Source organism: Humulus lupulus, chromosome 7 (genome assembly GCF_963169125.1).
Source record: "Humulus lupulus chromosome 7, drHumLupu1.1, whole genome shotgun sequence".
Classification (NCBI taxonomy): domain Eukaryota; kingdom Viridiplantae; phylum Streptophyta; class Magnoliopsida; order Rosales; family Cannabaceae; genus Humulus; species Humulus lupulus.
The window spans coordinates 31,270,900-31,283,062 of NC_084799.1; the positions used below are offsets into that span (position 1 = coordinate 31,270,900).

At 36.8% G+C, this 12,163-nt stretch overlaps 1 non-coding gene across 1 annotated transcript; it reads left to right on the plus strand.

Annotated features, from left to right (window-relative positions):
* The first annotated feature begins 3,371 nt into the window (after positions 1–3,371).
* On the plus strand, positions 3,372–3,444 carry TRNAK-UUU (transfer RNA lysine (anticodon UUU)). Its single transcript has one exon. It is a non-coding gene; the product is annotated as a tRNA-Lys (tRNA).
* Positions 3,445–12,163: the final 8,719 nt, after the last annotated feature.

Sequence of the window (12,163 nt, forward strand, 5' to 3'; positions counted from 1 at the left end):
CAATTAGCATCATGCCAGTCTAGGTCTCTGAGTAAATTACGAGTTGCATTATTTTCCCCAAGACCAGCTCGGAGTGGGTAAATATCACCGAAGCAACCTTATTTCGAGCTCACACCCATGCCAAGCTCGGACCACTTAATCCGAGGCCACCTGACAATGGACGTATTTCGATGTCCTGTCTTTCGAGCTTATAAGGATTTCGAGGCTACTTATCTTCGAGGTTGCCACCTGCTTTGAAGATTTGGCGTCTAGATTACGAACATGTATTTTAGCTATCGCGATCTTACACCTAACGAATGCAGATTTCGAGGTCACAACCTCAAGTCTCGAAATCTGGGTGTAACATGAAAACTGATGGAACAATTGAGAAGTATAAGGCTAGACTTGTAATACATGGTTACAAACAACAAGAAGGCCATGACTACTTTCACATGTATTCTCCTCTTACGAGAATAATTTCCATAAGGATAATTTTGGCAATTGCCGCATTGCGAAATCTTGAAGTCCACCAAATGGACATAAAAACTTAATTTGTAAATGGAGATCTTGAGGAAGAAATTTACATGGAACAACCGAAGGGTTTTGTAGCTCCAGGAAAAGAAAGGAAAGTATGCAAATTGGTAAAGTCCTTATATAGGCTTAAGCAAGCTCCAAAGAAATGGCATGAAAAATTTGACAGTGTCATGATGACAAGTGGCTTCAAAACCAATGAGTGTGACAAATGTGTTTATACCAAAAATACAAACGATGGATATATTATTCTTTGTTTGTATGTAGATGATATACTCATTGTCGGAAGCAACCAACGAATGGCAAAATCTACCAAAGATATGTTGAACTCAAGGTTTGCCATGAAGGACATGGGACTGGCTGATGTAATTTTAGGAATAAAAATAACAAGGATGTCAGTTGGACTTAGTTTGAGTCAGTCATACTATGTGGACAATAATTCTTGACAAATTTGGTAAAAATGATTTTGCTGTATCCAGAACACAAATTGACATAAGTCACCATTTGTCCAAGAATAAAGGCGAAAGTGTCTCTCAAGCAGAGTATGCTAGAGTGATAGGCAGTCTAATGTACTTAATGAGTTGCCCAAGACCATATATTGCCTACACTATAAGTACTTTTAGTCGATTCACGAGTAGTCCAGGTGTTGAACACTGGAAGGAATTACAAGAGTACTTAGGTACCTACGGTATACTCGTAACTATGCGTTGAACTATACTAGAGATCCAACTGTTCTTGAAGGATACATTAATGCAAGCTGGATATCTAACATCCAAGACTCGAAATGTACTAGTGGATATGTGTTAACTCTAGGTGGTGCGGCTGTTTCATGGAAATCCACGAAACAAACTGTAATAACTAGATCCACAATGGAATCCAAGTTTGTTGCTCTAGATAAATGTAGCGAAGAAGTAGAATGGCTGCAGAATTTCTTGGAGGATATTCTAGAATGGCCTAAACCTGTGCCTGAAATATGCATTTATTGTGATAACCAAGCAACAATTGGCAGGGCACAAAATGTTTTGTATAATGGTAAGTATAGACACATACGTCGATGACATAATATCGTTAGACAACTAATCTCAACTGGAGTTATCTCGATTGATTATGTGAGGTCAAAAGATAACGTTGCGGATCTACTAACCAATGGTTAAAGAGAGATCAAGTTGAAAAGACATTAGAAGGAATGAGACTTAAGCCCAAAGGAAACTAAGGTCGATATAAAGGAAACTCAACCTAGTTGATTGGAGATCCTAAGATCTAGGTTCAATGGGACAACCTAATTATGGAGACCGAGTAGGATCACTGTGGGGGATTACCCCTGCCCATTCCAATGATGAAACAGTGATGTTCGTTGTGGAAAGAGTTAAAGCTTAAGCTTTTAATGACCCTTACGCGTCGGAAGCCCGAGCAGAGTAGTGCAAGATTGCTCTTAGATAAGAGGTCACCTATGTGAGAGAGAAGTGGGGCTGCTTCGAAGGAGAATTGCGTGGGCTCAATTCTCTAAAACCTCTCGCAGAACCAGGCAGATGTTCACATCCAAAATGAACATAACCATGAGGACCAAAACTATGACGGGAAGATATCTATGTGAGATATATCATCATTTACACAAATGACAGAACAGTTCAAAGACATCGTGTTTGCTGATCAGTTAGTAAAGTAAATATATTCTCACAAGGGAAGGTTCAAAGGCTAACACCCACCTATCCTACGCAAGTATCAATCATAGAACTCTATCACTTGTTGCATCGAGTTGTGTCGAGTCATGTCGTGTCGAGTTCATGTGGGGGATTGTTGGAAAAATTGAGTGAATGAGAAATTGATGGCTAAAATGGTAATGATTCAGCAAATCACTTTGATTAAAGATGATATTATCATAACTGGTTGATTTTAGCTAATTACTTTAGTCAAAATTGAGATATCAGAATATTCGGTGATTAATTCTGATTGATTTTTAGAAAATCACTTTGGGTAACTGCTGATATTACCAGAATAAGTGTGATTAATATTCATAAATTATGATTCCAGATTTGTTGGATATTTGGGCATTAATGCACTTGATTCACACACATTTTCAACTCTCCATGAAGCCTATAAAAGAGGATTTCTCCTCTTATTCTATGATACACAGATACAGTGTATCACAAACAATAGTCTTGGTCTTTTCTCTTTTCAGTCTTTGTAGTATTTTCTGATGACAGAGGGAAGGTTTGCTTCGAGTTCGCTTAAGCATACACAGTGTTGCTTTCGTCCTGTTTGATAGTTTTATATCCTGGGAAGTGGTTGCTCACGAATCTTTTTGCACTGTTCAAGTAGAGGGAGCAAATATGTTTTAAGGAAATCACGTTTTGCGTGCCTCGACTTTGGTTTATTCTTGATATTATATTTTTTACATTTATGTTCTTCATTTAAATATATTATTATGTATATTTCATTCTTCTATACTATATTATTTCTAACAATTATTTCCAAATTCGTAAGTATAATATATATATTTTTCCAATATCATTACATAATTTTAATGTATGTTAAGTCTCTCTATAATTTATACATGTATTAAATTGAATTAGTGAAATAAACGGATTGACATGAACCAACACAATCTATTTATAAATATATAAATGAGTTACAATTCAGTGCCATCTCAATCCGTTTATTAAAAAAAAAGTCAAATTTTTGTATATATTTCACATTTGGACACGAAAACTCCGGTTTGAGTTGATGATTTACATGTAATGGAGAGATTTCAGTATGACATGTACACACACAATGCTATAGCAAAAAGGTTAGTGCAATATTAGAAGAAAAAAGAAGCACTCAAATATATTATAAATAGAACATATGCCCTTTGCAATGTAGCCGTCTTAGCTCAGCCGGTAGAGCGCGTGGCTTTTAACCACGTGGTCGTGGGTTCGATTCCCACAGACGGCGCCTTTAATTTTAATTTTACCCCATTTTCAATCGGTTTATTTATGGATTGAAGAGGGTTGAAGGTGTTGGCAAGTTTATTAAAAATATATATAATATACTTTTTTAAATAATTATAATAAAATAAATATTTTTTTGGAGGATAATGTAAATGATTTAATAGAAATAAATATATTTTTATTTTGAAGTGACATTTTATTTTTATTTTATATGAGAAATGTAGGGGTGGTGTTCCAAAGTTAAATCAATTTATTTTTTGTTGAAAAATAACTGATTAATTTGGTTATTTTCTTAACATATACACATACAAATTATGTGATTTGGAATTCTTCAATCCAAATCATTTTAGCTATATATGTATAATATGAATAATCGAGACATGCTTGATGTCTAATGGTCTTGTTTGAGAGGTATTTGGTTCATGAAAAAATCAATTTAAAACATAAATGAAGTTATAGAAACAAAGAGACATCTATATTCAAAGTCAAGAGAAAATATAATCATGGATATTAGAGTGTGAAAATAGTGGGGGTGTCAACTTAGGTCAAACTCACTATTTTGATAAAATAAAAATGTGTAATTATTTTATTCAAACTGTGTGCTAGCTATAGTTTGAATAAAACATTTACACATTTTTTTTTTATCAAAATAGTGAGTTAGATGTAAGTTGACACCCCCACTATTTTCACTCTTTAATATCCATGATTATATTTTGTCTTGACTTTGAATATAGATGTCTCTTTATTTCTATAACTCCCTTTATGTTTCAAATTGATTTCTTCTTGAACCAAATATCTCACAAACAAGACCATTAGACATTAAGCATGTCTCGATTATTCATATTATACATATATAGCTAAAATGATTTGGATTGAAGAATTCCAAATCACATAACTTGTATGTGTATATGTTAATAACCAAATTAATCAGTTATTTTTCAACAAAAAATAAATTGATTTAACTTTGGAGCACCATCCCCACATTTCTCATATAAAATGAAAATAAAATATCACTTCAAAATAAAAATCTATTTATTTCTATTAAATCATTTACATTATCCTCCAAGAAATATTTATTTTATTATAATTATTTTAAAAAATATATTATATATGTTTTTTTGAATAAATTTGCCAACACCTTCAACCCTCTTCCATCCATAAATGAACCGATTGAAAGTTTGAATAAAGTAATGAGAGAAGCATGCATAAGAAAAGAAAATGATTCAAAATGGATGGAGCTTAAACTCTTTAAAGAGATTTACGGTTGATAGTAACCTATCTTAATACTAGTTACTCAAACTAGTGTTAGGTTCAATAGGTACAAGTCAACTATGTGAATGTTTATAGTAATTAAATTGTCTCATCTAGTACTTAGTGTTACTAATTGGAGGGTTAAAACAAAAAGATTTTTTAATACTACTTAGTCTTGAGATGACAAGTATCTTAAGGGTAACAAGATACCATAAAAGTTCTACCTATATGGACTTAGGTGTGGTGCCGCTTCTCATGAGAATTAGGAGTTCATTCTCAAGAAAAATCCATGTAAGGAATGTGCACATGACCATTAACGGTGCAAAGCGAGACAAGAGATTCTCAAGTGAACATAGCAAATGTGTGTATTATCACCAGCTTGTTATTAATGAATAGTGATTCTATGTTTCGGCAACCAAAATTTTAACAAACTTTTTGATAATTACAATAGGTAAAATTAAATTCAAAATACATTTTACTTTATGCATTAATGCATTGGTTTCTATAGAGAGTTGGATTATTTAACCAAGCAAGAGAATATTATATTATTCTATAATGTAATGTTTGATTCATTAAATAAATGTTACAAACTATTTGTCACAAAAGAAGTGATTTAATCAAGTGGGGAATGTTATATTATTTTATAAATAATATAATATTTTGATTAAATAAACTATGTGACAAATAATAGAGTGTAGCAAATGTTATTTTGTCAAATGTAACATATATTGTGGAGTTGCAATTTGAGAAATGATGATCATAATAATAAGTTTGTAACATATAGAGTAGAGTTTCAATTCTTAAGAAATGATGAACATAAGTTTTGTAACTCTCACAAATATTCAATAATTGATGTGTAAAATGAGATACACATCTTGGATTTGATTTTCACCCGCTATAATATTTTTATAGCAGTTGTGTGCATGTTTTTAACTCCCGAATAGTGAATGGAGGTTACAAAACATATTAGGATGAATTGGGATGAAATGCAAAAAAATAGATTGGCCAGACACCATGAGCAAAATCTACTTGCAAAAAACGAGTTTTTGCATTTTTTAACATTGCAAACATTTTGGTAACTCCCAACTCCTCCTTGTAGTTCCATAAACACCCAATTTAACTCTGGTAACAACCAGGAGGATTGGTGGAGTTTGAAAATCAAATGGTGGATGAGAACTCTATAAATAGAATTCATTTTGCTCACTTGTGAATATGATTTTTCCATCTATTTTAGCACTTGGCTGGGAAAAATAAGGCTTGATAATTCTATAGAGCTATTTCCTAAACTTTTATAGTACCTTAGTGTTAGGATTTTCTAAAATACAAATGTGATGCTCGGCTAATCCAGGTGCGTTACACTTGTGTGTTTAAAATTGTGCTTAACTTGTTAAGCGAGTTATTTGGACTTAAACATGTAATTAAAATTAACTAATGGCTTAGTTATTAAAAAATTTGGTCAAAGAAGTAACCATTTTCTGTTAAAAGTTTAAGTTTGTACATGGGATCCTAAAAAGAGTTTAACAGTTAATTACAAACACAAAATGAATACAAAAGAGGTTGGCCTAAGCAGCAAAAACAAGGGTCCACACTAGTTCCTCAGTAGAAATCTCGGCCGTGGCGGTCGAGTAGGCTGCATAGGTACACACCGGCCCTAAATCTCTCCAACTCATGGTTGGTCCAACTTCTCTTTTCCATTACCTGCACCATATAGGACCCATGAGCCAAGGCTCAGCAAGAAAACTTAAATGCACAGATACAAATAAATAAAATATAAACAACATGCTTAGCAGTAAAAACCATACTCAAGTAGGCCCTCTATTCATTTATGTGACCACAAAGTCACCTGAGTGAATATTGAACTCCGTTCTTTCTTCACGACTTCAGAGCTGGACAAGTGCATGTCACCCTTCCAAAGTGGCCCAGCCAAAACGGCCTGCGTTTCGCACGCTAATTTCGACCATGACTTTTAAGTTGAGCTTTTCAATCATATACATACAAATATGCAATTCAGACATAACATAGTCATTCACTTTTAAATAGATATTTTACAGCATGGTTATAACCATGTTCATTATCGGGGCTCAAGCCCTACACTTAACCCAAGTAAAGTTTTCTTACCTCTTGTAACGTCTTACCAATCCAGGACTGTTACATTGCGTAAATAAAATAGTGTTTAACTTGCTAAACGAATCATTTGGACTTAAAACATGTAATTGAAACTAACACAAGGTTTATGTACTAAAATTTTTGGTCAAACAGTAACCATTTCATTAAAAAGGGTTTAAGTCTTTACACAAGATCCCAAAAAGAGTTTATAACTGCACAACTCCAAAATGAATACAAAAGGCCGACTTAAGCGACAAAATCAGGGTTCTACCCTAGTTCCAGCAAGTAATCTTGATCATGGTGGTCAAGCAGGCTGCATATGTACACTCTGCTCCTGAAGCTTTCTAACTCATGGTTGGTCCAGTTTCTCTTTGCCCTTACCTGCACCGCACAACACCTGTAAGCCAAGGCTCAGCTAGAAAACATAAACATGCTCATAAATATTTATTCAACAGATTTCACATCATAAATAGCATACTTAGCAGTTATAACTATACTCATGCATGCATTCAATTCAATTAAGAGGCCATAGAGCCACACAAGTGTCCATTGCACTATTCCCTTTGGAAACGACTATGGATTCGGTCAAGGGTGAACCACACTCTATGTTCCAAGTGGCTATAAAGCCGTGCAAGCATATATCACGCATTCGGGTTGGCCCAGCCATAACGGGCAGTATTCTGCATGCTAATGTTGTCCACGGCATATACACCGAGCTTCTACATTGGCTCTGCCATTATAGCCTGCAGTCAACACGCTATTTCCGCCTTCGGCTTATAAGTCGAGCTTCTATATTGACCCTGTCGGCCTACGTTCAGTACGCTATTGCCGCCCTCGGTTTATAAGCCAAGATTATCCATCAGATATAATAGATAAGCTCTTGAATTATAAGCTGAGCTTTTCAATAAGATATAACAGAAAAACTCTTGACTCATAAGTCGAGCATTTCAATCAGATATAACAGATAAACAGTCATTACTTAACACATGTATGCACAATGCAATCAACATGTTTAATAAAACATTATAAGCATGTTTATAAACATGTTCGATAACTGGGGCACAAGCCCTAACGACAGTCCAGGTGCAGTTTTCTTACCTCAAGTCCTGAGCGGATAATGTATAGTGACCCCGAGTGCAATCCATTCCTTTTGAACCTACCGGTAATGTAACACCCTACTTCCTTAGAGCCGTTACTAAGTGAGTTTAAAATGTGCTAATCACTCGATAATTGAGGTTTTAGGTTAAAAGTGTAGCTAAGTTGAGATAAAACCTATTCCAGTCATTAAATACAAAATATTTGGATACTCCTTGAAATCTCATAAAGTTTTACAATTGGGATCCAAAATACTGTTTAGAAAATATATACAACTCAAAATACATCTAAGGTCGACTAAACGACAAAATTCAGGGTAATACATATTATTTCCCAAAAAATACCCTTGGCCGTGGCAGTCAGGCAAGCCGAATATGTACACGTCGCTTCACGCTCTCCGTACTCATGGTTGGTCGACCTTTCCCTTGCCGTTACCTGCACTATATTTGTAATGCCCTAAAATTCCTAATGCGGTTTAATGGCTGGATTAGTAGGCCGGGAGGGTCATAATTGCTTTATTATGCCATTAAATGACTATATGCATGTTTATGTGAATTATATTATAATATGATGTTGAATGCATGCATATGGGTCCACATTTGATTATAAGGGCATTTTGGTAATTTGGCCCGTTGAGGGCATATTTGTATATTATTGTGCATGTTGTGATTTATGGATGAGATCCCATTATTGTGTGGATATTTTCGAGCTAATCGGCATGAGACGATCTTAGGTTGCAAGTTAGCGGTTTTGTCATAACGAAGTCAATTATTGGGATATTGGATAATGAATATGTTTATTTGAGGATATATTGGGAGTTATTGAGATCAGGAGGAATGTAATGCCCTGGATAGCAAAGACTGCTACACTGTGTATTTATAAAGGTTCAGGACTTGCTAATTAAGCCAATCAGTTAAAAATGTGATTACCAAAGCCATTAATGCGCTAAGGTTAAAAGGTTTTGGTCTTAAAAGATATTTTCCATATAATTAAACATTTTACACATGGGATCCCAAAAGAAATAGTGTTTAAAAGTCTGTTTACAAAATTTCCGGTGTACAGACAACCACCAGCCTTTCTAAAGGCAAAACATAAGTTTATGGTTTTCCTGTCCCTGTCTCCTCTCAACTGTGGTGGTTGAGCAGCTGCTCATGTACATTCTGCTCTCAGATCTCTCCAAATCAGGGCTGATCAAGCTTGCCCTTGCCTTTACCTGCACCACGAAGCACCCGTGAGCCAAGGCCCAGCAAGAAAACATATCATAATATATAACAAGCAATAATAACATTTGGATAACCCCTTTAAGCATGCTCATACACTTAACATACCACAATAATCACAAAGCATGAAGATTCAACCAAAGAATCAGCTAATCATCACCCAGCTATACAACATAACAATCCACCAATCGATAATAACAAGCAAATCACATAATAATCAAGGTCGACACCTTAGGTCGCACCGTCTGTTTACCCCACTGACTTCGGCCCGCTTAAACCGAGCTCAGTTCATAATAAGCTGTCCTCATCTACCAGTGGCCGAGCCGCGCCCTATGCGCTAGTGTAAACTTCGGCACTCTTAGGCCGTTGGTTTACTGTTCACATGGCATAATACCATCCTTTACAAAGCATACAAAAATAGGGAATCCTTAGTCCCATTATAAATTTACCTTTAATTCCCAACTTTACTGACTACGAGTGACGCCTCTCGAGCACGATCCGCTTCCCGAGCCCTAGCTTAATACCGAGTCACAACCAAGATAGGGAGTACCATTAATAATCACGTTAATATTTCCAGATGGAGTTCTAGCTTCCGGGACATCGAATTCCACCAAACACGGTGGTGGAATCAATCCCGAGCACCCTAGGTTAGGTTCCCACTCTTAAAACCTCCAAAAGGTCAAAGATACCCTTAAGGGTTGCGGCCCCCGAAACCCAGCCACGACCCGCCCCTGAAACAGAGGCTAAGCCTCTCTGAAGACAGACACACGCTGCGGCTCTGCCTTGTGGCGCCGCGGTGCTTCCCCACTGTAGAGCCTCCTTGGCTCTTCTTTGCTACGCAGGGTCGCGACACTCTAGAACAGAGCTGTGGCCCAACCCATCGTGCCCAAAAAAACCACCATTTCTAGCATCCTAACCTTGCCAAAAACCACCCCAAAGCACCCTAATTTCAAAGCCCATTGATCACAAAACTCCTACCATGATTCTAGCAACTCAATCCAACAAAAACCTAGCTTAAAAACTCCTTAAATTCCCATTTTGATTTTTGAAACCCAGTAGCTCAAGAACTCTAAAACCAATCATGCAAACTCAGAATTTAAACTCTAAACTACAAATTGAAGCTTACCTCCTTTGATGAACCACTTCCTTAATAATTTCTGAGCTAAAACCCAAGCTTCTTAGCTTAAATTCAGTCCTTAAACATCAAAACCATAAACACTTTTAATACTCAGCCAAAACTCAGAATTCTAATGATCAAGAGTGAAATTCAACCTTTACCTTAAACCTGGTTGGGTTTCCTTAGCTGAACATTGGACTAAACCTTCAAGATTCCAGGCCAAACCACTGAATTCCCAGCTGAATTCCCTTAGGTTTCAGTAGTCTCCTTGAGAGAGAGAAGAGAAGGGAGAGAGGAACAAAAAGGGTCGGTTTGGGTTTTTGTTCTACTATCTTCTATTTACTTAATCTAATCTTAGTTAATTAAGTCAATCCCGAGGCTCGGGGTATCGAAAACGTCCCCGAGGGAAAAATGGTAAAATTCCCCAATATTCCCGCCTAGGCTTCCTAACCTCAAATATATCTCCATATATTTATTTCCATAACTCGACAACCCAAATAATCATCTAATACCCCTTGAATTACCCTAAGTCAAATATTAAGCCCCGTTGTGACTTTCCCGCTAACTAGCTCCCTAGGATCGCCTCGAGTCGCACGTTGCATATTTACCCACATAATAATGTGGTTCTCACAAATATAACATATAATCACATTTACACTCATATAACCATACAAGCATGTTTATCATATAATCACACGTTAGTTTAATAGATTCCCACATAAACCAATTATGCCCTCCCGGCACACTAATCAAGGCCTTTAAGACATATTAGTGATTTTGAGTCGTTACAACTATCCCTTCCTACTGAGAATTTTGTCCTCGAAATTTACCTAAATAGCTCGGGATACTGATCTCGCATCACCGTCTCTAGTTCCCAAGTCACTTCCTCGACCTTGCTATTTCTCAACAATACTTTAACTAACAGAATCGTCTTGTTCCGCAGATCTTTATCCTTCCTGTCCAAAATCTGAATCGGTCGCTCTTCATAGGACAAGTCTGTTTGTAACTCTAAGTCCTCATACTTCAATACATGTGTCGGATCTAAAACATATTTTCGCAACATGGAGACATGAAATACATCGTGAACTCTCGACAACGACGGTGGGAAGGCCGACCTGTAAGCCACCTGTCCAATCCTTTCTAAGATCTCGAAAGGTCCAACAAACCAAGGGCTTAACTTGCCCTTTACTCCAAATCTCCTCACCCCTCGCAGTGGTGAAACTCGCAGAAACACGTGGTCCCCAACCTGGAACTCCACGTCTCTACGCTTAGGATTAGCGTAGCTTTTCTGTCTACTCTGTGAAGCGAGCATTCTGGCTCGAATCTTCTCAATAGCCTCATTTGTCTTCTGAACCATATCTGGCCCCAAATATTTTCTCTCACCCATCTCATCCCAATGAATGGGTGACCTACACTTCCTTCCGTATAACATCTCATAAGGAGCCACTCCAATCGTGGATTGATAACTATTGTTATACGAGAATTCGATCAACGAAAGATACTTACTCCAAGATCCCTCGAAATCAATCACACACACCCTAAGCATGTCTTCGAATACCTGAATCATCCTCTCAGACTGTCCATCAGTCTGAGGATGAAAGGTTGTGCTAAACTTCAACTGAGTCCCCATGGCTTTCTACAGAGCTCCCCAGAACTTAGAGGTAAAGATAGGGTCTCGATTAGATGCAATAGACTTTGGAACCCCATGGAGATGAACTATCTCCCTCACATACAACTCTGCCTACTATTCCACTGTATAAGTCGACTTCACTGGCAGAAAATGAGCTGACTTGGTGTATCTGTCCACTATCACCCACACCGAGTCACAAAGTCCCACTGTCCTGGGTAGACCTCCCACAAAATCCATTGTAATGTCTTCCCACTTCCATTTAGGAATACCCAAAGGCTGAAGCAACCCTGCTGGCCGTTGATGC